Below are 24,026 nucleotides of genomic sequence, written 5' to 3'. Positions count from 1 at the left end.
AATACCTTCTATCCTTTCAATAACTTTAGTACTTAATTCCGCGATATATTCCACCGTGACTGTCCTTATTCTTGCCTCTAAGTTGGCATCAATATTATCTAACCTATTTTTCATTGTACCAATGGTGGTATTTAGGTCAAACCATTTTCTTTCTGTCTCCCGTTCCTTTTCCCTTTCTTTTTGTTCCCTTTCTTGTCTATCTCGTTGTTTTTGTAATTTATAAGCTTCCCTTTCCCTTTTCTCCTGTTCTCTTTCTTGAAAAAAAAATTCTCATCATTTCAACCATCGAATTTTCTCCCGCTTGCTGTGACGACGATTGCTCTGACGATACGTCACGCACACCATCATCGTCTGCCGTTCTCTCCATTCGCGAATCGGGTTTGCCTGTTCCCGTTCGCGAACGTAGTGGGTATGACTTGACAACTGTGACATCACCGTCATCCACACTGTTTGTCCGCTTTCCTTTGTCATCTGCCATGTTTATTTTCAAGTTTGTGACGTAACTGCTCAAAGAAATATTTTGCGGCACGCCGATCGTCAACTCTCAGATGCGCACGCTGCGACGCTTCCTGATAGTCAAACGTCACACCGCCGTAGCTGACAATTGCAGAGCTATACCGGGTACGAGACAAGATGGCACTTAACTTTGAAAATAAGTTACAAACACCTACTAGACACCTAATCATGCTATTATGTCATCCATCTTGTGTTCCTAACCGTAGCAACAATGAAGATGCTAATAATGCTAACAAATAAACTTTGCATGAAGAGATGATCAGAAATGAATTCTAACTACTCAAATAAGCAACTCTGCAAGGAAATAACAGCGATAGGATAAAATGAAGCAGTAAGGAAAGAAATTCCGGAAATCAGATTTTTTTTATACAAGACGCGAGATTTTATGCGTAATGAAAACCGTACCTACCTCAGTCGTTTTGCGCACTGCTGTTATTTTTCGAATTTTTTTCTTTTTTTTTTTACTTCCACGGTTTTGTTCAGTACTTCCTTTACGGCTTCTCGATGTCCACCGGAAGATGTCATGAAACAATAACAGAACAGATCAAAAAATTTTATCAGGTCCCTGTTCGGGTGCCACATCTAGTATGATAAATAAAATTATTATTATTGGGTTAAATATATTTCAATTCTTTCAATTTAAATCTGTGTTTCATACAAGAATGTCGTGTTCCCAGTTTGGCACAGCTTTGCCACAGGAGACACGAAAGCGGTCGAAGACGTCCGTGTTCTGGTCAGCTCCTGATCGTTGTCAGAAGGAGGCTAGTTTCTGATTACGCAAAGACTTCTATTATTTGGAAAAGAACAACCCGGATTTCTTTACGTAATCAGTATGAATTTTATCATTACCTAAGGGACCTTTAACAATGAACAGTAAAAAAAATTGCATTTGCAAATGAAATCATTAATAAATGGGGCAGCTATGAGCTGTATAGAAGACAAGGAGCGGCCTTCTGTCTACGACCAGGATGCCGCAGTATTCTCTGCTGTAGTAAAGGCTGTTTGACATTTATAAAAATAATATGGCATGTAGGTTAAAAAAGTATAAAGGAAAAGAACAGAATAAGAAATCTGGTAAACACTAAATATATTCAAACAATTCTCACTAGCAAATTAGGGTTTATTTATAAACAATATAAATTACATAAGTACTTTTCTAACTGTAGGTGCGATCAGATTTCAGCCTGTCCTGTGCTAGCTCCTATGTTCACGTTTGTGTCACAAATTACAGTCATTACTTTTCTCCTTCGTTAAAGACAATTCTTGCACTGTTCAACACCTTCAATAACAATAACTTGCCGATTTACAGTTTCGAACATAAATTACTTGAATGCTATTAATTAATAATGTTGTCTGCACGCTGACAAGACCGCTCACTTTTTTAGCTTAAAGTCGACATTCTCTACGTATCCACATTACAAGCAGAAGTATATTAAAAAAATCTGAAGCTCTACAAAAGTTTTCTACTGTCATCTTCTATTTAGATCGAAGCGGAACGTCAGTTCAGCTTCTGTTAAAATGTTTCTTTGACTACGCAATCGATGTATTAGCGTCCGCACTAGATGCGCATCTTTACAGTTACGTAAATTATATAAAACAAATGTCTTTCAAAGAATAGGTCTCATTTCATAAGTTGATCATTTAACATACAGATAGGTGAATGTCTTTCCAAGGGTACTCACAGCTTTCATACTACGGAAATCCCAATAATATTACAGGCTCTTTGTTTGTATTTGTCCAGAAGTCGTGACATTTTGGCCTAGAGCGGACCCACGTACGGAAGGAAAGTGAGTCGTTTGTCTTCTTCTTCATCATCATCTTCTTCTGGGGTTCGCACTGCTTCCTTCTTCCTTTGAAGTGCACTGTTGATATGCGTTTCACTGTAGCCATTTTGGTGGAAGACTTCCCTCAGGTGTTGCAGCTCGGATGGTAGGCTGTCTTTGTCGCAAATGGAGCGCGCCCTATGTACTAGAGTGGTCAGTACAGTTTGCCTTTGTACTGAATGGTGGCAGCTTGTTACATGAAGGCATAGATCTGTGTGAGTCTTCTTCCTATGTACTGCATGGGCTAGTGAACCATCTGCCTTTCTCTTACTTAAAATATCAAGGAAGGGGAGGCATCTATTTTCCTCCACTTCCACTGTAAATTTGATGCTCGGATGGATACTGTTGAGGTGTTCCAGAAACACATCTAGCGCCTGTTTGCCATGTCCACACAAGACAAAAGTGTCGTAGACAAAGCAGAAGAAGTGCTTTGGTTTCTGTCAGGCAGTCTGAAGGTTCGCCTTGTAACCTCCCCCTCACTTATCGACCTTAATGACAGTGAAAAATTAAACCGCGTGTACCTAATGGAAATTTGGGAAAAGCAATCGTCACCGAAGGCTAATCTGTTGGTAAAGAGGGAGGAAGGGGTTACATCGAAATGAAAGGAAAAATGCAAATGATATTGGTGAAAATTAACTATGAAAAAGGGTAAAGTTAATAAAGAAAGTAAATGTGCGGTCGTTACGTTAACAATTAACTAGCAGTAATTACATATTTGAGATTTGGGGAAAATTATGGTCGCCAGTCCTGTGGACAATTACTATAGTAACTGGAAAAGAAAGGTTATTGCACATATAATTAGCAGTAAAAGCGTGGCAACTGAAGGTTGACACATGTTGTGTGAAAACTGAATGTTTGTCAGAAGTAATAAATTTCGCTACACTCTGATTTAATTTAACAAAAGAATTAATAAAACCGGAAAACTGGAAGTTAATTTAGTGACTGAAATTAACAGTGAGCTTTGTTTCTGAAGCACTACGAAATTCAGTAAAATAATGTTAGTCTTGGGCTACCTCAACAATCATTTCAAAAGCTACTTGAATCTACTCAATTTAGAAATAAGAGATTTAACTTTGAACTTGAATTAAATGATTCTGAACAATTAACAATAGTAAAATTTAGTATGTACCAAGCTGGGCTGCAGTCACAGGTAAGCTAAAATATGGTAACAGAACTCGCACTCTTAATTTGTGCTTGTGTAATCTAAATATTGTAGCCAGCTATGAATACTTTAACTGAACTTTGAAATTAACACAGTGAAATGGAATGATATTACTTTAATGCTGGCGTTTGAATTTCAACGACTCTCGGTTCATTCCGGAAAAGGAACGGACCTTGCTTGGTAATTCAACTGGGACAATGAGCAACAAATGTTCATGCTAAGTTGCTGTAATTTTCGTTATGAAAATGGAACAGTTTGAAAAGCTGAGGTCTGCCATACAGTTCTAAAACTTTACGTGCTTCCAGTCTGTCTTGTTGGCTGATTGAAGGTTTGAAGTCGTCGATCAAGGAGGTGGCGACAGTCACTCATTGTCGGCCGTCGCTGTTGCAGAAGCTGGATGCTGGCGCGCCTTCTTCTCGACACGGTCTCCAGCCGAAACGGGCTCTTGATGTGTGCCAGCTAACGACTTCCGTCCGCGACACCATGTCAGAAACTGACCTAGCAAGTCGAGCGCAATTACATGCTGCCAAACTCCGAAAGCGCGGCAACTCGCGGGAGCGTCACACAACACACCTGCTCCACTGCACTACTCCAGCTAGACTCCCTCTGCCCGCGCTCCACGCGGCCGAGTTCACACTACCAAAGATCCTAAACACTTTGGTTCTCCACACGACCTATCGATGTAGTCGTTCGACAGCATAGTTTTCCCTAGGCCAGACCCAGCATAAAAATACAAATAATATTTACAAAACAAACCAATTATACATCGACATAAATGAATATATATACAAATAGTAAAACAACTACACTATACAAATACACAGAAACGTCATATCTTCAGGTAATAAAATAAGGAAAAAAATTATAGCAGAATAGATGGAAATAGGAGGATATGCATTTCCGGCGTTACACGTGCTCCACATTGTCTAAGGATGTTCGTGTAACCTAAACAGACTCAGAAAATGTCCCAAAAAGGTAAAAAGCAACGGAAATGCATACGCTCAAAATATCAAGAAAATTTAGCATTAGGCTAATTAACCATAAACCAATTTTTAGACCATACTCTGTTTCACTGAATTCTTTCGGAAAAACTCACTCCCGAGTAATCACAAGGAGTCCATTAACACTATCACAGTCGATAACTCAACACTGTCCATCATCATACGCATGTACTAGCCTGAAACTTAAAACAGCGTCTAAGTACATCGGCAATGACTAGTAAACCGCATATTTATGAAATCTTACAGCTAGTTACAAAATCATGTTTACATTCCTTAATCTACTATTAATCAGCTGAAAACTTAAAATAGCAGCTTGGATTTTTCAATTGATTAAAAATCAGCTACTCTTAAATCATTTAATCAAAATTAGTTACTAATCACAACTTCTTTAATGTCCTCTTGGTCAGGCAAAAGCATGACAATCTAGCAAATCGTTAAATCTTACACTCTATATTTACATACTGTACAAATTACCCATTGTGTGGTATTAACCAATCCTAGGTTGGTACAATTTCATGTCTACAGTGTTACGTATACCTAATAGCTTTCCAGAGCTTGGATACTCTAAGCAATAAGCATTTGTGTGAGGTATACCAATGACTTTATATGGTCCATTATTAACAAACTTAAATTTAGATATTTCATTGTCTATCTCGCTCGATTTCTCATGAGCTTTTACAAGTACTAAGTCTCCGATTGCAAACTTAGCAAAACGCACTTTAGCGTCATGACGACGTATGCGAGCATCGGCTTTTAGCTTCATTATTTCTCGCAAACAATCATTTTTCCCACCAATACTAGTGTCAATCCGTGGAGCGAATTTATCTCTTCCACAAGTCCCGGTTTGTCTGAAAACACACTCTTATTCGTCATTATTACTTCATACAAGTCTCGTCTTTGTTCGTGTGTTACGTTTGACACACCGTCTACAATACTTTCCAATTCACTTTCTACACTATTGTCAATGCCGAGATTCCTCATGTTACAGTAGTTCAAATTCATATCTACGTCAATGGCATCCGCCCAGTTAACAATCTGTATAGGCTGGCATTGCCTATACACACCATCTCCTGCCTCGTCAAAACTAACTACTATTGTTTTATCTTGTGACGTACATGTCAAAGGTTTGCTTTCGCAATTAATCACTGCACGGTACTTTAATAGCCAATCTAACCCGATAATTACTCCCGTAATTAAGTCTGGCACGACGACAAACTCTTGTTCAAATCGTGCCCCACATATCTCGAAGTGGACAAAAATCTGTTTTGTGACCGGTTTACTAGCCTTCCCAGTAGCACCGATAATTTTCACTCCTGTTACTGGCATAACTACGATGCCAGGTCTGTCTTTCAGTAACTGAAATATTTTTCCAGATACAGCACTCAATTCTGCACCGGTGTCAATAAACACGTTTAGTTACAGGCCGTGCATATTAACAGACGCTACTATCTGTCTACACTTGTCCTCGACTGTTTCTTTATTTTCCCACAATAAATCCTCGTCTATATCCAGGTCATTCCAGAAAAAATCATCCGGCTCTGATCCTAAATCCGGCTTATCTGGCGGCTTTTTAGCCTCTGTTCGCATACAGTTTTAATTTCAACACGTTTGTCCTGAGGCTTAGTCTGTAGCTTCGCCTCCAATACCGAAACCTTTTCCTGTAACTCGTCAACTAGTGAGTGTTGCTTTGCTATCAATTCACTAATTGTCACCTTCGTTGATTCGTCTTTGGCCAGATTGATCTCATCCGCCAATCTACCTGGAGGAATGTGCCCAGTAGTATCTGCAATTACTTCCTGTGGATCTACGCAACACACACTGCCACCGTCTGACCGTATAACGTCAGCTCTAACCTCATACTCGCTGTAATCTACGTGCTTTTCTACCAATCGTGTCCGGCTATCACTAAAATTTTCGTAATCTTTCTCCTTAATACTCTCGCAATGTTTAAACTTGAGGTTTGCGTCGGATGGGTCGGCTACTTCTACCACTATAACTTTCGGTAAGGTCTGTCGGTTAGGGCCAGAACGTTCCGTTACTACTTCAACATCCAACTCTTGCGGTATGAAACACGACGAATCTTGCTCGTGCTCCCCATTAACATCAACTATTTCTGGTAAAGTCTGCCGGTTAGGGCCAGAACTTTCTATCATTTCACAAACACTATCTTCCTGCGGGACGAGACGCGGAAAATCCTGCACGCGCTCCCCGTAAACGCTTCTCCCATACAGGCCCCTATAATCTCTTAGTTCGTCGTATAAGCGACCGAACTGCCTTAACCAGACCTCATCCCTCTCTGCATCCCCTCGCTCGATGACGGACGTTTTATCCGACATCTGATCTTCTCTCAACAATTGCGAATCATTCTTAAACTCAATCTCCAGTTCCGCTGTGGGTGTTACAGCTGCCACTTTATAATCGATTTCCGGAACACTGCTTAAATTGTTCTCACTGACAGTGAATGTATTTTCTGCTGCCGCGTCTACAGCTGATCTATTACTTGTGGGCGCACTCCTTTCTCCTAACACTGGCACACTCTCCCGCCGTTGATTTTTCCATACGGAATTTTCATAACAACGCCACTTCGGTTTTCTACTGTTATTGGACCGCCAAAATTTCTCCACGCCCGGTCGGCCCCTAACCGGCGCGGCTAGTGGTTTCCCTGTCTTGTCCCAGCAGATACGCTCCCCGGATACTGCTGAGGCGGCTGGTCACACCCTCTGGCGTTATTACTATTCTGCGAAGTCCGTATCACGCTAGTATGATACTGGTTTCCGTCATTCCTGTTATTATTTACATTGTACCAATTGTCATTACGGCCGGAACCACTATTGTTATTGCTGCCAAGATTGCGGTATGCATTATTGCCATAGTTATCATTGTTGTGGTTGCTGTGGTACCCGTTGTTGTTACCACGGCCTCTACCACCGTCGCGATTATTGCGCCAATTGTCCTCGTCCTCAACTCTTTCCAGGAAATCATTGATTGTCCTGTAATTGCTTCCTATGTAGCGTTTTGTATCATTTGGAAGCTTCTTGTAGAGGTCCCAGACTATTTCGGATTCCGAGCTGCGATCACACAAATATTCCAACTTGCAGATCCAGCCCTCACAAAACTCCTTCATCGAGCCGCGCGAATTCACATCAAAAGGCCTCGATACGACAGATTCGCGCCAGACACTTTGTTGTTTTTGCTCTGACCAGTATTCAGCCAGAAAATTTTTTTAAACTCGTCAAAAGTCAGGTTCGTAATGTTGAGGTTTAAGCCCCAATGCTTGGCATCACCAGCCAACACGTCAATAACCGCATTAATTTTTCTCTCATTAGTCCATGATCTCGGTAAAACTCTTTCACAATTTTCAATGAAATCCGTCGCGTGTATACCGCCGTTTTTCAAGGGGTCGAACCGCTCCTCTTTCGTCAACAATTCCGAACTGTGTGCACAGATTGACACATAGCTCTGTTTTTCGTCAAATTTCTTTTCTAATTCCGAAACTCTCGTAATTACTTGGCAAGTGGTTGACGCAAGCGTTTCCACTTCCCTCTTTTTCTCTTCGCAGGTATTAGCCTGCTTCCTCACTTTGGTGTCTACTTCGGATACTAAAGCCTTTAAAGTTTGCACCTTCTTTTGATCCTCTTTTTTCACTAATTGAATTTGTTCCGTCACCTTATTCTCGATGATCGGAGCAACTGCTTCTCCTACACTTTTCTCGATTCTGCTAATTTCGGAATAAAAACGAGAATTTATGCTCGCAATTTCCACCTGAACGCCTATCATTTCCTGTTTAAGATTACCGATTTCGGTATTAATCACAACAATATCTTCTTTGATTTTATCAACTTTTGTGTTAACAACTCCAACATCGTTGTTAACAACATTAACAGCTTTGTTCTGATTGTCTAGCTTCCGTTCAATTTTTTCAGACTGAGCTTCTTGCTTGGCAGACTGAGCTTCTTGTTTGGCAGCCTGAGCTTTAATTTCTGCCGGTTGACTCTTGATTTCGTTAATCAAAACATTCAATAAATCAGTTAAATTCCCGGGAACTACCGGTTTAACTTCCGTAGCGGCTTCCTCTTTAATTGTCTCCCCGTATTCGTCATCAAGGGGTACAGATTTAATTTTCGCTTCCGATTCCGAAACATTTTCTATAGTTGGGAATTCCATTTCTGCTCTTTGTTGCGTTTCGGCGGTCGCGTCTTTCATGCCAGCCGCCTGCCCCTGAAAATGGGTTCCGTGGTGCGCGTTTCCCACTGTTCGACCGATTTCCGTATCCAAGTCTACCAAATTTTAGTAATTGTTGCCTCATTTTAATAATTTTCAATATAAATGCCAAATCTCAAATCTAATTAGGTTTCCTCCCACTACTTATTCTCGCTGACGTAACGACCTGTTCGTAACCAGTACTTTGTTACGAGATTTGCACAATACAAAATTCGTGTCCAGAACAACCTCAAATCCGAAGATTGTCCTGTCACCAGGTCGCCACGTGTAACGTCCCCCTCACTTATCGACCTTAATGACAGTGAAAAATTAAACCGCGTGTACCTAATGGAAATTTGGGAAAGGCAATCGTCACCGAAGGCTAATTTGTCGGTAAAGAGGGAGGAAAGGGATACATCGAAACGAAAGGAAAAATGCAAATGATATTGGTGAAAATTAATTATGAAAAAGGGTAAAGTTAGTAGAGAAAGTAAATGTGCGGTCGTTACGTTGACAATTAACTAGCGGTAATTACATATTTGACATTTGGGGAAAATTACGGTCGCCAGTCCTATGGACAATTACTATAGTAACTGGAAAAGAAAGGTTATTGCACATATAATTAGCAGTAAAAGCGTGGCAACTGAAGGTTGACACATGTTGTGTGAAAACTGAATGTTTGTCAGAAGTAATAAATTTCGCTACACTCTGATTTAATTTAACAAAAGAATTAATAAAACCGGAAAACTGGAAGTTAATTTAGTGACTGAAATTAACAGTGAGCTTTGTTTCTGAGGCACTACGAAATTCAGTAAAATAATGTCAGTCTTGGGCTACCTCAACAATCATTTCAAAAGCTACTTGAATCTACGCAATTTAGAAATAAGAGATTTAACTTTGAACTTGAATTAAATGATTCTGAACAATTAACAATAGTAAAATTTAGTATGTGCCAAGCTGAGCTGCAGTCACAGGTAAGCTAAAATATGGTAACAGAACTCGCACTCTTAATTTGTGCCTGTGTAATCTAAATATTGTAGCCAGCTATGAATACTTTAACTGAACTTTGAAATTAACACAGTGAAATGGAATGATATTACTTTAATGCTGGCGTTTGAATTTCAACGACACTCGGTTCATTCCGGAAAAGCAACGGACCTTGCTTGGTAATGGAATTGGGACAATGAGCAACAAATGTTCATGCTAAGTTGCTGTAATTTTAGTTATGAAAATGGAATAGTTTGAAAAGCTGAGGTCTGCCATACAGTTCTAAAACTTTACGTGCTTCCAGTCTGTCTTGTTGGCTGATTGAAGGTTTGAAGTCGTCGATCAAGGAGGTGGCGACAGTCACTCATTGTCGGCCGTCGCTGTTGCAGAAGCTGGATGCTGGCGCGCCTTCTTCTCGACACAGTCTCCAGCCGAAACGGGCTCTTGATGTGTGCCAGCTAACGCCTTCCGTCCACGACACCATGTCAGAAACTAACCTCGCAAGTCGAGCGCAATTACATGCTGCCAAACCCCGAAAGCGCGGCAACTCGCGGGAGCGTCACACAACACACCTGCTCCACTGCACTACTCCAGCCAGACTCTCTCTGCCCGCGCTCCACGCGACAGAGTTAACACTACCAAAGATCCTAAACACTTTGGTTCTCCACACGACCTATCGATGTAGTCGTTCGACAGCATTGTTTTCCCTAGGCCAGACCCAGCGTAAAAATACAAATAATATTTACAAAACAAACCAATTATACATCGACATAAATGCATATACACACCTGGAAATGGAAAAAAGAACACATTGACACCGGTGTGTCAGACCCACCATACTTGCTCCGGACACTGCGAGAGGGCTGTACGAGCAATGATCACACGCACGGCACAGCGGACACGCCAGGAACCGCGGTGTTGGCCGTCGAATGGCGCTAGCTGCGCAGCATTTGTGCACCGCCGCCGTCAGTGTCAGCCAGTTTGCCGTGGCATACGGAGCTCCATCGCAGTCTTTAACACTGGTAGCATGCCGCGACAGCGTGGACGTGAACCGTATGTGCAGTTGATGGACTTTGAGCGAGGGCGTATAGTGGGCATGCGGGAGGCCGGGTGGACGTACCGCCGAATTGCTCAACACGTGGGGCGTGAGGTCTCCACAGTACATCAATGTTGTCGCCAGTGGTCGGCGGAAGGTGCACGTGCCCGGCGACCTGGGACCGGACCGCAGCGACGCACGGATGCACGCCAAGACCGTAGGATCCTACGCAGTGCCGTAGGGGACCGCACCGCCACTCCCCAGCAAATTAGGGACACTGTTGCTCCTGGGGTATCGGCGAGGACCATTCGCAACCGTCTCCATGAAGCTGGGCTACGGTCCCGCACACCGTTAGGCCGTCTTCCGCTCACGCCCCAACATCGTGCAGCCCGCCTCCAGTGGTGTCGCGGCAGGCGTGAATGGAGGGACGAATGGAGACGTGTCGTCTTCAGCGATGAGAGTCGCTTCTGCCTTGGTGCCAATGATGGTCGTATGCGTGTTTGGCGCCGTGCAGGTGAGCGCCACAATCAGGACTGCATACGACCGAGGCACACAGGGCCAACACCCGGCATCATGGTGTGGGGAGCGATCTCCTACACTGGCCGTGCACCACTGGTGATCGTCGAGGGGACACTGAATAGTGCACAGTACATCCAAACCGTCATCGAACCCATCGTTCTACCATTCCTAGACCGGCAAGGGAAGTTGCTGTTCCAACAGGACAATGCACGTCCGCATGTATCCCGTGCTACCCGACGTGCTCTAGAAGGTGTAAGTCAACTACCCTGGCCAGCAAGATCTCCGGATCTGTCCCCCATTGAGCATGTTTGGGACTGGATGAAGCGTCGTCTCACGCGGTCTGCACGTCCAGCACGAGCGCTGGTCCAACTGAGGCGCCAGGTGGAAATGGCATGGCAAGCCGTTCCACGGGACTACATCCAGCATCTCTACGATCGTTTCCATGGGAGAATAGCAGCCTGCATTGCTGCGAAAGGTGGATATACACTGTACTAGTGCCGACATTGTGCATGCTCTGTTGCCTGTGTCTATGTGCCTGTGGTTCTGTCAGTGTGATCATGTGATGTATCTGACCCCAGGAATGTGTCAATAAAGTTTCCCCTTCCTGGAACAATGAATTCACGGTGTTCTTATTTCAATTTCCAGGAGTGTATATACAAATGGTAAAACAACTACAATATACAAATACACAGAAACGTCATATCTTCAGGTAATAAAATAAGGAAAAAGAAATTATAGAACAATAGATGGAAATAGGAGGATATGCATTTCCGGCGTTACAACCTCCTAGAAATGTTCCATAGAGAGGTTTCCAATGGAAGGAGCCAGTGGGGAGCCCATGGCCACACCGTCGATCTGGTCGAAGAATTCCCCGTTGCACTGAAAGTAGGCGGTTGTTAGCGGGTGTTCGAAGAGGCTGACAGTTTGTGGTTCAAAGTGCTGGGCTGAAAGTTCCAAGGAGTCTGGAAGGGGCACTTTCGTGAAAAGCGACGTCACGTCGTAGCTCACGACTAGGTCCTCCCTTTGTAGTCGCATGTCCCTGAGTATTTTTACGAATTCGGCTGAGTTTCTCACGTGGTGGCTGCAGTGTCCCACAATGGGGTTTGAGCAGTGTCGCTAGGTATTTAGCAAGTCCGTAACTGTGAGAGTTGATGGAGTCCACAGTCGGTCTCAGAGGCAACCGTTCCTTATGGATCTTAGGGAGTCTATGGAGTCGTGGTTAGCCGAGCCGTCTAAGGCGCTGCAGTCATGGACTGTGCGGCTGGTCCCGGCGGAGGTTCGAGTCCTCCCTCGGGCATGGGTGTGTGTGTTTGTCCTTAGGATAATTTAGGTTAAGTAGTGTGTAAGCTTAGGGACTGATGACAACGAAGTCCCATAAGATTTCACACACATTTGTACATTTTGTGAGTCGTGGTACCGCCTGCGCTCTGGAGTACAGCCGCTTCTTCATTGGCTCAGGTAAGTCAGATTTCTTCATCAGAGCCGGGGACGACCGCTATCCCCCCCACCGCGCGCACGCCGCCGGTCCACCGCAGCCACCCGAGGTCTTTAGTCCGTGAGACGAGTGATTGGTACTGACAGTTCCGGCGGGCAGGCGGCGCTGTTGCCGAACGTGGCTCACAGCACGCGGCGCCATGTCTGCTACACGCATTCTCTAGCAGCATAAATAAAAGCGAGACAAAATATAAGTCGTATTGGTACGCGTGAATTTATTTAAAGTTGATGCTTGAAATATATTAACTCGAAAACTGATAAGAGCTATTTAGTACAAGTATCTAAGATGCTGAAACATAATAAAGTTATTTGTTAAACCTCTCAGCTTAAATGAAAACTATTTTCGCAAGTTGTTGAACATTAGCAGTTTTGGTTTCCATTGTTAAGTATTAGCATTATTAATTTGTTCTACTACAAGCTACGGAATAATTGGTCAGTGTATTAAGAGTTATAATCTGAAGAAAGTACTCACAATATGATGATCTGGTTGTAGATCGATAGCAAACTCCCACCTTACATTCCTGAATACGTTGTAATTACTGTAATGGAAAAACACCACTCACATCACTGTCAGAATCTGATTTGACATTGTCTTCCTCAGCACTACTCGAACTATCACTGCTCTATCCCAGATGTATAATTAAAATTTCGATGCATTCTTCCACAACCCCTTCGGTTTTGGCCGCCTCTCTGATGGCACTTGCAGTGCTGTTTACAATTTTAGCCCACGTCTCGCTTGTCACTTTATTGATAGCTGCTGGAAGGAGAGTTTCCACTTCAGAGATCGTGAATTTTTTATTGTTTGCAGCAATGTAATTTTTTATCTGCGCCCACACTCCTTCAATTGCATTGAAGTGACAGTGATATGGAGGAAGCCGAACGATTTCATGCCCGTGCCTTTTAGCAATCTCGTCAATTACATATGTTGGAAATTGGGGTTTCTTTTGTGCCACGATTTCGAGCAGTTCCGCCTTCCTTAAATCTTCTCTGAAATCTACTTTTCGCCGTTTCAACCACTGAATGATATCGTCTTTTTTTGTTGCCAAGGTTGGTGCCTTATCGTGAACAACGAAATGATAAGGCGCATTGTCCATAACAATCACTGATGGACTTGTCAGATTCGTCATAAGCGATGTCTCGAACCATTCTTGAAATACTGCACTGTTCATTTCTTCATGGTAATCTCCCGTCTTTTTTGACCGAAACATTTTCAAGCAGTTTGGCACAAAACCTTTCGATGTTCCTGCATGTAAGACAATAATACGCCCTCCTTTGCCAACAGGCACTGCCATTGTCCCCTCGGGCGTTCCATCATTCCAGCCTCTACGTAAAGAATGGCTGGCATTGACCTAAGTTTCATCTAACCACACTATACTTTCGAATTCCACACCCATGATCCTGCGCAGAAATCTTCACCGCCATGCAACTACATCTGTCCTTTCCATTAATATTTTGCGTCCATTAAACAGTGAATAGCTGAAGCCTATGTGTCTTTCAACACTGTACGCAATGAAAATTTGATCCCTTTAAAAGATCGTCTTTCTGAAGCGACACCTGTAATTTAGATAGAGTCGGATGTTCCCTTCTCTTATAATAGCTGTATATATGACGACGAATAGCTTCTTTCTGAAAATCGTCCAAAGCTGTCACCTGCCTATTTCTCGGTCGCTTCTTTCCTGGTGTGTGCAGCTTTGTTGTGCCACTCTCGTCACAATCTACACTACACTGTTCTTTCCCTATCTTTACAACAGTGTTCTTAGTTATTTTCAATGCTGCTGCAGTTCTCTTCACAACCTGAACAACAGGAATTAAGGACCCACCTTTGTCCTTCTCTTTCTCAAAGTAATTCCTCACAGATCACACGAATTCACGGGCCTGGGTGTGTAGCACACTTTTCTTCCTCCGTTTCACTTCTTGTGTTGGGCTGGTACTACCCGCCGCACTAGACATTGTTTACAACGATACATAAACAAAGAAACACTAAAAACAACAAAAACGAAATAAACTGCGAATTCAACTTCAGACAAACGACGAACGACCGCACCGCCTGCACGCGAGACACTGGTAAGTTTCATAAGCGCGCGCGACCGGGTTTCAGAGCGGCAACGTGGCCCTTGCTACCCGCTCAAAGTCAGGCCATCATTGGCTGCCTGCCTGCGGTCGCTAGGCAACGGAAAGACGCTACCGAGCTGTCAATACCAAAGGCTCGTCTCCCAGACTATAATGGAGGGGGTGACCGCGCATATAAATAGCCCGCTCTCCGCGAATCTCGACACTTCGCCAGAAGATGGGTAGTATGACACTTCCCGAAACGTCGCGAGATATTAACGCTACCACCCGGCTGGAGACCCGAGAAAGCTTCATCAGTATTTTGTTGTTAATTTTCTAAACCAGGCATCTATTCGTGTATTGTTCTTGTACAGTTGCTCCAGAAGACTTGCGTAGTATTGGTCAGTTATTCTTTAACACTTACAAAGCGCTCCACAAGAGGTTCATATTTCGCATAGTACGAAGGACAGACCTTAACCTTCATTCTTTTTAAGTGCTTTATTACCCGGCATAGTCACACAAAATTTCAAAATGAAATTACCAGTTTCGGTGTCCTCCAGTCATTTTGAAGTCCCTGAGATGGACAATAAAATTAAAACAGGTTAAAAACCTAAAACATATATGTAAGTAGTTGATATACAGATCAATCGCGACAAGTCGAAGTGTACCAGTTTCTTTGGCTCTTTACTACAACCACACACTCTAAATTAGGTCTAACAGTCTAGACTGTAGCTTCGTAACCGCTCTCTCTCTCTCTCTCTCTCTCTCCCTCTGTGTGTGTGTGTCTCTACGTTACAAGTGTCACGTGCCACATTTTGTGCACGTTATTCATAGTTTCACTAAAAACGTAATTTTCCTAAAAACACAACGGGCAGCCAGACAAAAATGCTGCGTCTGATACCACGATGCAAATCAAAGGAGGACGACAATGCACTTGGAATCATAGAACTTTTTGTTGTTGTTACTGTGTGTGTGTGAGAGAGAGAGAAAGAGAGAGAGAAAGAGAGAGAGAGAGAGAGAGAGAGTAATATTGACAACACGAACGGTTCTGTGAATTTTGTTGACCTTAACTGCATTTCACGGATTGAAATGCTTCAATCTGTAGAGGGCCCCAGAGGACCTTTGTTAGCGTGGAAAATTTTATCATACATCTATTCGAGAGTGACGGCCATGTAAGTGTTAGATGCTGCCATTCATCTAGCGTATTTGAGCGACATAGCCCAGTTTGATATTACGAAGCAGTTTTTGCTAGTAGAATTATAATGCTACACGTTGTAAATGAAGCATTACTGAATTACTTGATTAACATACTGCGATCTACTAGGATGTTTGGTTCTTCTCAGTGTGGATAATTACTCCTCAGTTATACTTAGTCTAGAGTAACTGACTTTATATAAGATTTTTTGCTGTAATTACGCCTGCAAGAGAGCTCACATTATTAGCTTATCTCGTCAAATTAAAGGAATTTGATATTGATTTTAAAGGTTTAAGTGAAATCGTAGGTTTACTCTGAAGTTCATTTCTTATTTACTTCATTCTGAATTTTGTCCATACTTCTTGCTTGACAACAAAAGATGTAAATACGATGTCTGTCTTATTTGCTGACCCAGGTAGGTTGCATAGATGCTGCAATCTCTTGTCCTGCTCTCCCTCCTGTTTCCAATATGGCTACTCAATCTTTTTGAATACCACGAAATTCGCTGTGAAAATTATTGATGGTTGGTAAATCAATGACGAATCGATGCAATTCGCCAGTTTTCTGAAACTCAGTTTTATGTAGTACAGCTTATGGCAAGATGCTCAATAGAATTGGTTATTAAAGTCACACAGATGTTGGTGTCATTTGTGTAGCTCACGCACTTTTTAAATTTGAACAAATGAGTGATTGTTTATTGATTCCGAACCACACTGTATTCGGAGTACTGTGCCCTCACACTTTAACCTCAGGCACATGTTCTCCCTTCCACAATACTGTTTGAATATACGTAATTTTAGAGCAACATATTTCTCGTTCAAGAGAAACACGTGGGATACACGCACTGTTTAGCAGTAACTTTTAATTGTTATCCTTCGAAGTCCAGCAGTCCAAACTCACTTTAAACTACGCTGGACACAGATTCATTTTTTTGTGCCTTATATTGTAGCTTATTTATCTCTCACTCAACGTGTCAACAACCAGTCTCAGAAACACCATTACTCCCCTGTCTTGCTACAATCCTTCAACTGTCTGCGTACACTTCAAACCACATAAGCCCTACACACTGACAATTAATTCTGATTGATCTTTACGGTAATTTTTGTTGTGTTTGTAACACACAAACTGCTAATCAGTCCACCAAACACGTAACTGAACTCAACTCTCCTTTAACTGACTCCATATCCCTGTTCCTCTGACTTCACATTGATATTAACTTTTCTGTGCATAGCATTTAAATTAAGAAAAAAACATACACATGTACAACATTAACGTAAATATAAACGTCATTCGCTGACTAGGACTAGACTGGCCGAGTGCTACCTACAAGTCAGTACGAAGAGTGATCTACGATCGTGTGACATGTGATTAGCGTGTCGCCAGTCCCTCAAGCCGTTACAGCCAGTAGATCAATCTCGATGGTGTCGCTGACTCTTTACGCAAGCAGCTCCTCATCTGACCTCACGGGGTAGAGTTCTCTCCTTTCCAGGCTCCCTACCTCTCAAAAATTCTGAAGAGGTGCCAGGAATCGAACATAAGTCCTTCGGCACAAAATTCAGCGATCCTAATCATTTTTGTCCTTCGTAGTAGGATTTCCAGGTACTTCGTTCTTAAAACTATCCGTGAACTGTCATGAAAACCGGTTTCGGAGGCGGTCTATAACATTTACACACATACATACTTCAGATAACATAAATCAAGTATAGTATTTTATTCATTTTCAGCTATTGTAGTTGTATATATCGAAATAATCACCAACTACCTGCATAAAAGAAATTTCATTTCCTTAATCGGTTTCAGACACTTGGTGCCCTTCTTTAGGAGTTATAACTATCGCATTATTTGAGATTGTCAGTTAAGAAACATAAATAAATGAACACAAAAAATCCCGTCTCCGCGGCATTCAGTACGGTTGCTGCTTTGACTCCTACGCACTGAAAGCAATCTGAACAACAACCGTTAAAGGGGAGTCCTTTATGTCTCAGGTACTGCCCCTCCCACATGCTGCATTTTAAAAGAAGAAAAATTCCATTCGACATTTGGCGAAGAACGTGCAATCCCTCTTCGAAGAAGGACGAGTACTAGTGCTTACAAGTCCCACACATTCACCCGACACGTGGCCATTCATTCCTGTCTGGGACTTCGTTGGTTAGCTTCTTCGCTACGCGCATCTAGCAACCACACTTGACCTTTACGCGCTCGTAAACGTATTGCGTGAAGGAACATTCTACTTGAATGTCTCCTGCTCTCATTTAATTCCATGTCACAGCGTTTAGGATGTTTGGGTGCAGCTACTGAATATTCTGAAGTCGGAGGTAATTTACACTTCTATAATAGTAATCATTCTTTGTCGTCATGTACATAGTACGTGTGATGAATTACAGTTCATTAAAAGGTATCCTTGATGTTACAGTTTTTAAAATCCTGAGTTTACGTGCTACATCTTTCGATACAATATGGTTGATTCTCGTTTATACTATCAAGTAAAAAAATCAAAATATGTTTCTGTGAGCAAGCGACATTTATACGCAAAGCATGTCAAACTGCGACGTCTTGGTGCCTTGTGCGACGTATTTGACACGTTGCATCTATCTTTCTAGGACTAAAATAATCGAATAACCAGCCTATTAGTATGTCCTTTCCTTCAAGGACTTCTGATCGGCATTTAGAAGCACATAATTCAAATTTAAAAAAGTAATTTTCCACTATCTGGGTGACAAAGCAGTTATGATCATTAGCTGCATCGTAAAATGGGTCGAATATCATGTTTTAACGTCTGAAGTGGTTTTGGAAATATTTTAGACTAATGACTCATTCGGATCACCCCTTGCAAATTCTACAGGTCGTACTTCACAAGCCAAACAGGCTCGTAGCCAGTCTTCACAAAGCGTACATCGGATCTTTTACATTTTAATAATAAGATCACAGATTAGAAAGCTCCTTTATTACTTTGTCTCACGCGTCTTGTGATTATGTCTTTTTTGGTTCTTGCTTCTTTACGCACTCAGAACCAGTTGTAACTCTCTCTCTATATACTAACCATGAGAAGCTTTTGTACTCTCTTATCGCATACATCGTTTATTGAGGAGGAATTCACATGCAAACGACTAACAGATGCACAACCCGAAGCGCTCCCGCGCAGGAAACATCTGGAAAGCTCACGGGAGTTCGCGATATTGGGTCGTAGGACGTACATAATACATGCGAGACGTCTCATGCCGATGCACAGGAGTTGCGCTGTCTCGCATTTCGGTTCACATACGCCACAGTATTCTTTCTGCACGAAACGTCTTGCAGCGGTTCAGATACGTCCGCGGTCGATGCTGTTGGACCGGTTACACTGTGACACCACTGGACACTTGACGATGATCACACGTTGATTCTTCCACAATAGAAACATACTTGTGTAGACATTTTTTGTCCTCGTAATTTATGTAATGTCCCTTAGATGAGCAGTATCCGTTGAAATTACTTCTGCAGTAGATGGCTGCCAGTCCACTACGAAGAAACACCGGTCAGGGCGAAAAACTTCTTTCGTTGTAGTAACTACAGCAATTGTCTTAACGTAACAATAAATCATTCAAACACTCCCATGTGAGACTAGCTATTTGTTCGTGTATTTTCAATAAATGGCACGAATGAAAGGAGAAAACTAAGAAAGAGGCGAAAGCCTTTTTGTGCATCCTACATGTAGTACAACCAGTGAAAAGCTACTCCCACCGGAGCACAAAAAATGGAATATGTTCTGATGTATTTAAAGGACTCTTGACTGAAAAGTGGGTACCAGTTTCTCATTCTACCTTCTCCAGCGCGTTTAAAAATTTTCCTTGCTTTTCTTAACGTGCAACTCACCTCAAGCTCCCCCAAGTTCTCCTAACTGTAACTCACGCACACACACAAGTTCATCACTGCAAGTCGCTCATACCCATCCACTCCCAGTTGCTCTATCTCACTCATTCAGCCCCATAGTCATAATCTCTTTGCGGCTCTTTGTCTTTGGCCCCTGTGTCTCAGGCACAACCTCTTCGTTCCCTCGTACTACTACAGTCTCCTCTCTCTCTCACTGTCTCCTGTCTCTCGTTCTTTCTATACCAGAACCACTGTCTACTATCTTCCAGTATTTATTACTTTTCCGTCACTTTGCCATTTCCACTGACTTCGTCTCTACCAGCATAAAAAAGCACGAATGTGTTCACAGTCAAAATTTTTGGGAAAATTTTAAAGGAACTGAGGAAGGTCGAATGAGGCAGCCGGTACCCCCACTTTTCAGTCAGAGGCTTTTAAATAAACAGTAACGTATTCGCATTTTTGTGCTCAAATAGGAGCATTTTTCCGCTGGTTCCCTACTTTTTCCTGTTGCAGCATGCATGTAACTCATATGAAAAAAAAAATCATAGTTCTCAGTACAATTAAGACAGTTTTTGTAAGTGAAATGAAATAATACAAAACTAATTTTACACCTCAGATCGGATTATACGTGAAAAAAAAAATTCTTTGTGTACTTCATTCCTACAACATGGGGTTCCCAGATGATAATGGAGACACTTTACTGCATTTTTCTCCGTGCTACGTCACTTTATAAACTTCGTTTTCGTCTCACGCCGGGTTTTACGCATATATTTTACATGTACAAGTACGGTTGATTTTGAATTCCTGTACCTGAGAAACAAATAAAGATATGGAGCAAATTTTCAACGTTATTGGAGATCGAGATATACGAATACGTCGTAAAAATTACAGCCATTTGGTGTACATAGCCTTCTTGGAATCTACGGTTTGCTTTTGGTACCAAAAAACCAAGTTTTTCGATTCTTTCTCGATAACGGACAAAAATTTTTGAAAACGAGAAGATGAATTTTCTAGCTATATTCTCAGAGAACATACCTTTAAAATTTGAGCAACTTACTGCGGTCGTTTATTATTTAGATTTCGCATCAATGCGGATTTTACACTCGACTGAAATATCCAAATAAATCGGCGGTAGCAGAGCACTGTTTGTCCGAGAAACACGAGTTTTTATGAGCGTACCAAGATCCTGGCTCAGACCTCTAAATATTGGGACAGCGTTATAAAGGAGGCTATCGAAATTCGCACCAGAGAAGATCTTATCAACCGAGAGTGCGGCTACAATCCCAGCAAGGCTTGGGACCCGGCACTGAATGTAATTAAGAAGACTCTCAGCAAGAAGTACGAACTGTTGACCAGGGCGGACGTAGCAAGCACATCGACGCTACGAAAGATTCCGACGCCCTCGTCGTCGCGAACGCCGGCGCGCGGGCGTGCACGGCGAAGAGAGCGGTCCGCGGGGAGAGGCGATTTATATCGGCCGCCCGCCCTCAGGAGCTCAGTTCGTCAGCGCACCTGACGATGGCGACATGTCTGATCGCCGAAATATTGAGTCCGTTGGACACTATGAACCGGCAGTATACCCGTGGACTGTTCGAGCAACAAATACGCCGGGAGAAACTGAAGAATCACAACAGGATAAATGCTCTTTACTGCTTGTGGACCTATAAATTCCCGTTTACAGTATTCACATATTTTAAAACAGATAAGGTTTTGTGTATACACTAAGACAAAAAAAACGACGCACCAGAAAGGAATTATCCGAATGGGACGGAAATCGATGAAAGTGATGTGCATGTACAGACAAACAAATAACTACAATTTCAGATAAACTGGATAATTTATTCAAAACAAAGAGATTGACAAACTGAAAGGGTTAATTACGCGTCGGTCCGCTCCTGGCCCTTCTACAAGCGGTTATTTGACTCAGCATTGATCGATAATTGTTGGATGTCCTCCTGACGGATATCGTGCAAAATTCTGTCCAATTGTCGCGCCAGATCGTTGGAGGGCCTGCCTGTCCATAAGCTCCACACGTTCTCAGTTGGAGAGAGACAGGTCGACCTCGCTGGCCGAGGTAGGGTTTGGTAAGCACGAAGATAAGCAATAGAAACTCTCGCCAGGTGTGGGTGGGCATTATCTTGCTGAAATATAAACCCAGGATGGCTTGTCAAGAAGAGCAACAAAACGAGGCGTAGAGTATCGCCGAAGTACCGCTGTGCTGTGAGGATGCCCTGGATGACAGCCAAATGGGTCCTACTACGAAAAAAAATGACACCCCAGAGCATCACTCCTGGTTGTCGGAAATGTCATTGACTGCAGTAGAGTTTATCTTCAGTGGTGAGTGCCGCTCCGAACTGAACCCCGATGGCCAGCGAAGACGGGTCTCGAGACGCTCCTGACAGCGGTGGTTTACCAACCCGCCATACAGCTAGACGATCAGGAGTGATGGTCTAGAGTGGCATACTTTTTCGTAACAGGACCCCTTTGGCTGTCATCCACGGCACCCTTGCAGCACAGCGACACGTCAACGATGTTCTACGCCCAGTTTTCTTGCCCTTCATGACAAGCAATACTGGGCTTACGTTTCAACAAGATACTGCCCGCTCGCACACCTTGGAAATGTCTACTCCTAGCCTTCGTCCGAGCAAGGTCGCCGGATCTCTCCCAATTGAGAACGGGGCCCTGCAACCATCTCGGGAATTTAAGATCTAACATGCCAATTCGAAAGAATTTGGCGCAATATCCATCATGAAGACCTCCAACAACTCTATCAATCAATGCCAAGCCAAATAAGTGCTTACGTAAGGGCCAGAGGTGGACCAACGCGTTTTGACTTGCTTAATTTGTGAAGCTCTTTCTTTTGAATAAATTATTATTATTATTATTATTATTATTATTATTTGAAGCTGCAATGATTTGTTTGGCTGTACATGTACACCACATCTACCTTTTTCCATCTCATTCGGATAATTACTTTCTGGTGCTTTTTGTGTTTGTCTTACAGTTTATTCCTTGTTACACTATGCTGTGGTTTTCTTGTTTTTGTACGTTGTGCATTACAGTGGTTTTTCCTTGACAGTCCGTCATCTGCAGCCACGTACAATTTAATGTATAAAGTTGTTTACCTCGAAATTTCATGACTGGGGACGTTGTGGTTAGCCTCAATGTTAATTATTTTCTGACATTCTATGTTTGCTGGTCGTCTTATGGACATAAAAACACGTCTCAACAGACATTAACAACGACTTGAAACTTCTCAAGTGCAGCAACAGCCCCGCACAAAAAAGTAGTAACTGAAGAAACCCATGAAAAATAATAATTCATCGTTGAAGGATCACAAATAATGAACGAATACACATCTCTCTGCACAATAACAAACGAAAACACAATTCTCTGCAACGGTAGTCTGTTCTCAGGTCTGAAAGAACTATCAGGCAGCACCAACCCATAAACACACACACACAAATTCTTACACTCAGAATTAATTAATGTTGGACCTAACCACAACATTCCCAGCCGTAAAATTTCGAGGTGAATAACATACCTACATTGAGTTCTGTATGACTATAGATGACAGACTGTAATGGAAAAAAAATTAAAAAAAAAAACAGACAAACTACAGCGTTTGGCAACAACGTATACATACAAACTTTATCAGTTTTTCAAATTTGTACATACCCTCCTACGAATTCGAATTCATATGTGTACAAGGAGTAAAGAGCATTTTTTTCTTTTCTTTTGTACACAGACACTAAAAGCCCACTGATGATGCTGAAACTCCAGCGAAACACGTCGGGGTAATACAGGAAAAGAAAACAAATTGTGTTTTGCTCAAGGAGGACGCCTTCCAAAAACAAATACTTTTGTAAGCAAACGCGGACAGAGGAGTTTCGGCCTGAAAGTGTCTGTTACAACGGAACATAGTTCCTAAGAATGATTCTAACTGAAAATCGACGCAACTTCAGCAAACGCTTTGTCCGAAAGTTCTAAGTAGAGCTAGCAAGATACGCTCAAACTCACCTAAATCGCACGTAAAAGTGCCCGTTTTGTGCTCTCTTTGCGCCTGCAGAACCGTGGGGCAAGGGCGGCGGGTTAGTGACACTGAGCAGTGCTAACCTCCACACCTGCAGTCGCGGGTGCAGCGACTGCGCTTTGTTAGAAAGGCCCTGTCTCCACCCTACACCAACGTTCAGCA

At 42.5% G+C, this 24,026-nt stretch overlaps 1 protein-coding gene across 2 annotated transcripts in view; it reads left to right on the top strand.

Annotated features, from left to right (window-relative positions):
• LOC126412477 (transient receptor potential protein) overlaps nucleotides 1-24,026 on the top strand; it is a 451,880-nt gene that overhangs the window by 87,641 nt on the left and 340,213 nt on the right. The gene's annotated exons all lie outside the window — the stretch shown is intronic.

The sequence above is a fragment of the Schistocerca serialis genome, chromosome 7 (assembly GCF_023864345.2).
Source record: "Schistocerca serialis cubense isolate TAMUIC-IGC-003099 chromosome 7, iqSchSeri2.2, whole genome shotgun sequence".
NCBI lineage: Eukaryota > Metazoa > Arthropoda > Insecta > Orthoptera > Acrididae > Schistocerca > Schistocerca serialis.
This window is presented reverse-complemented; position numbering and strand designations above follow the sequence as displayed.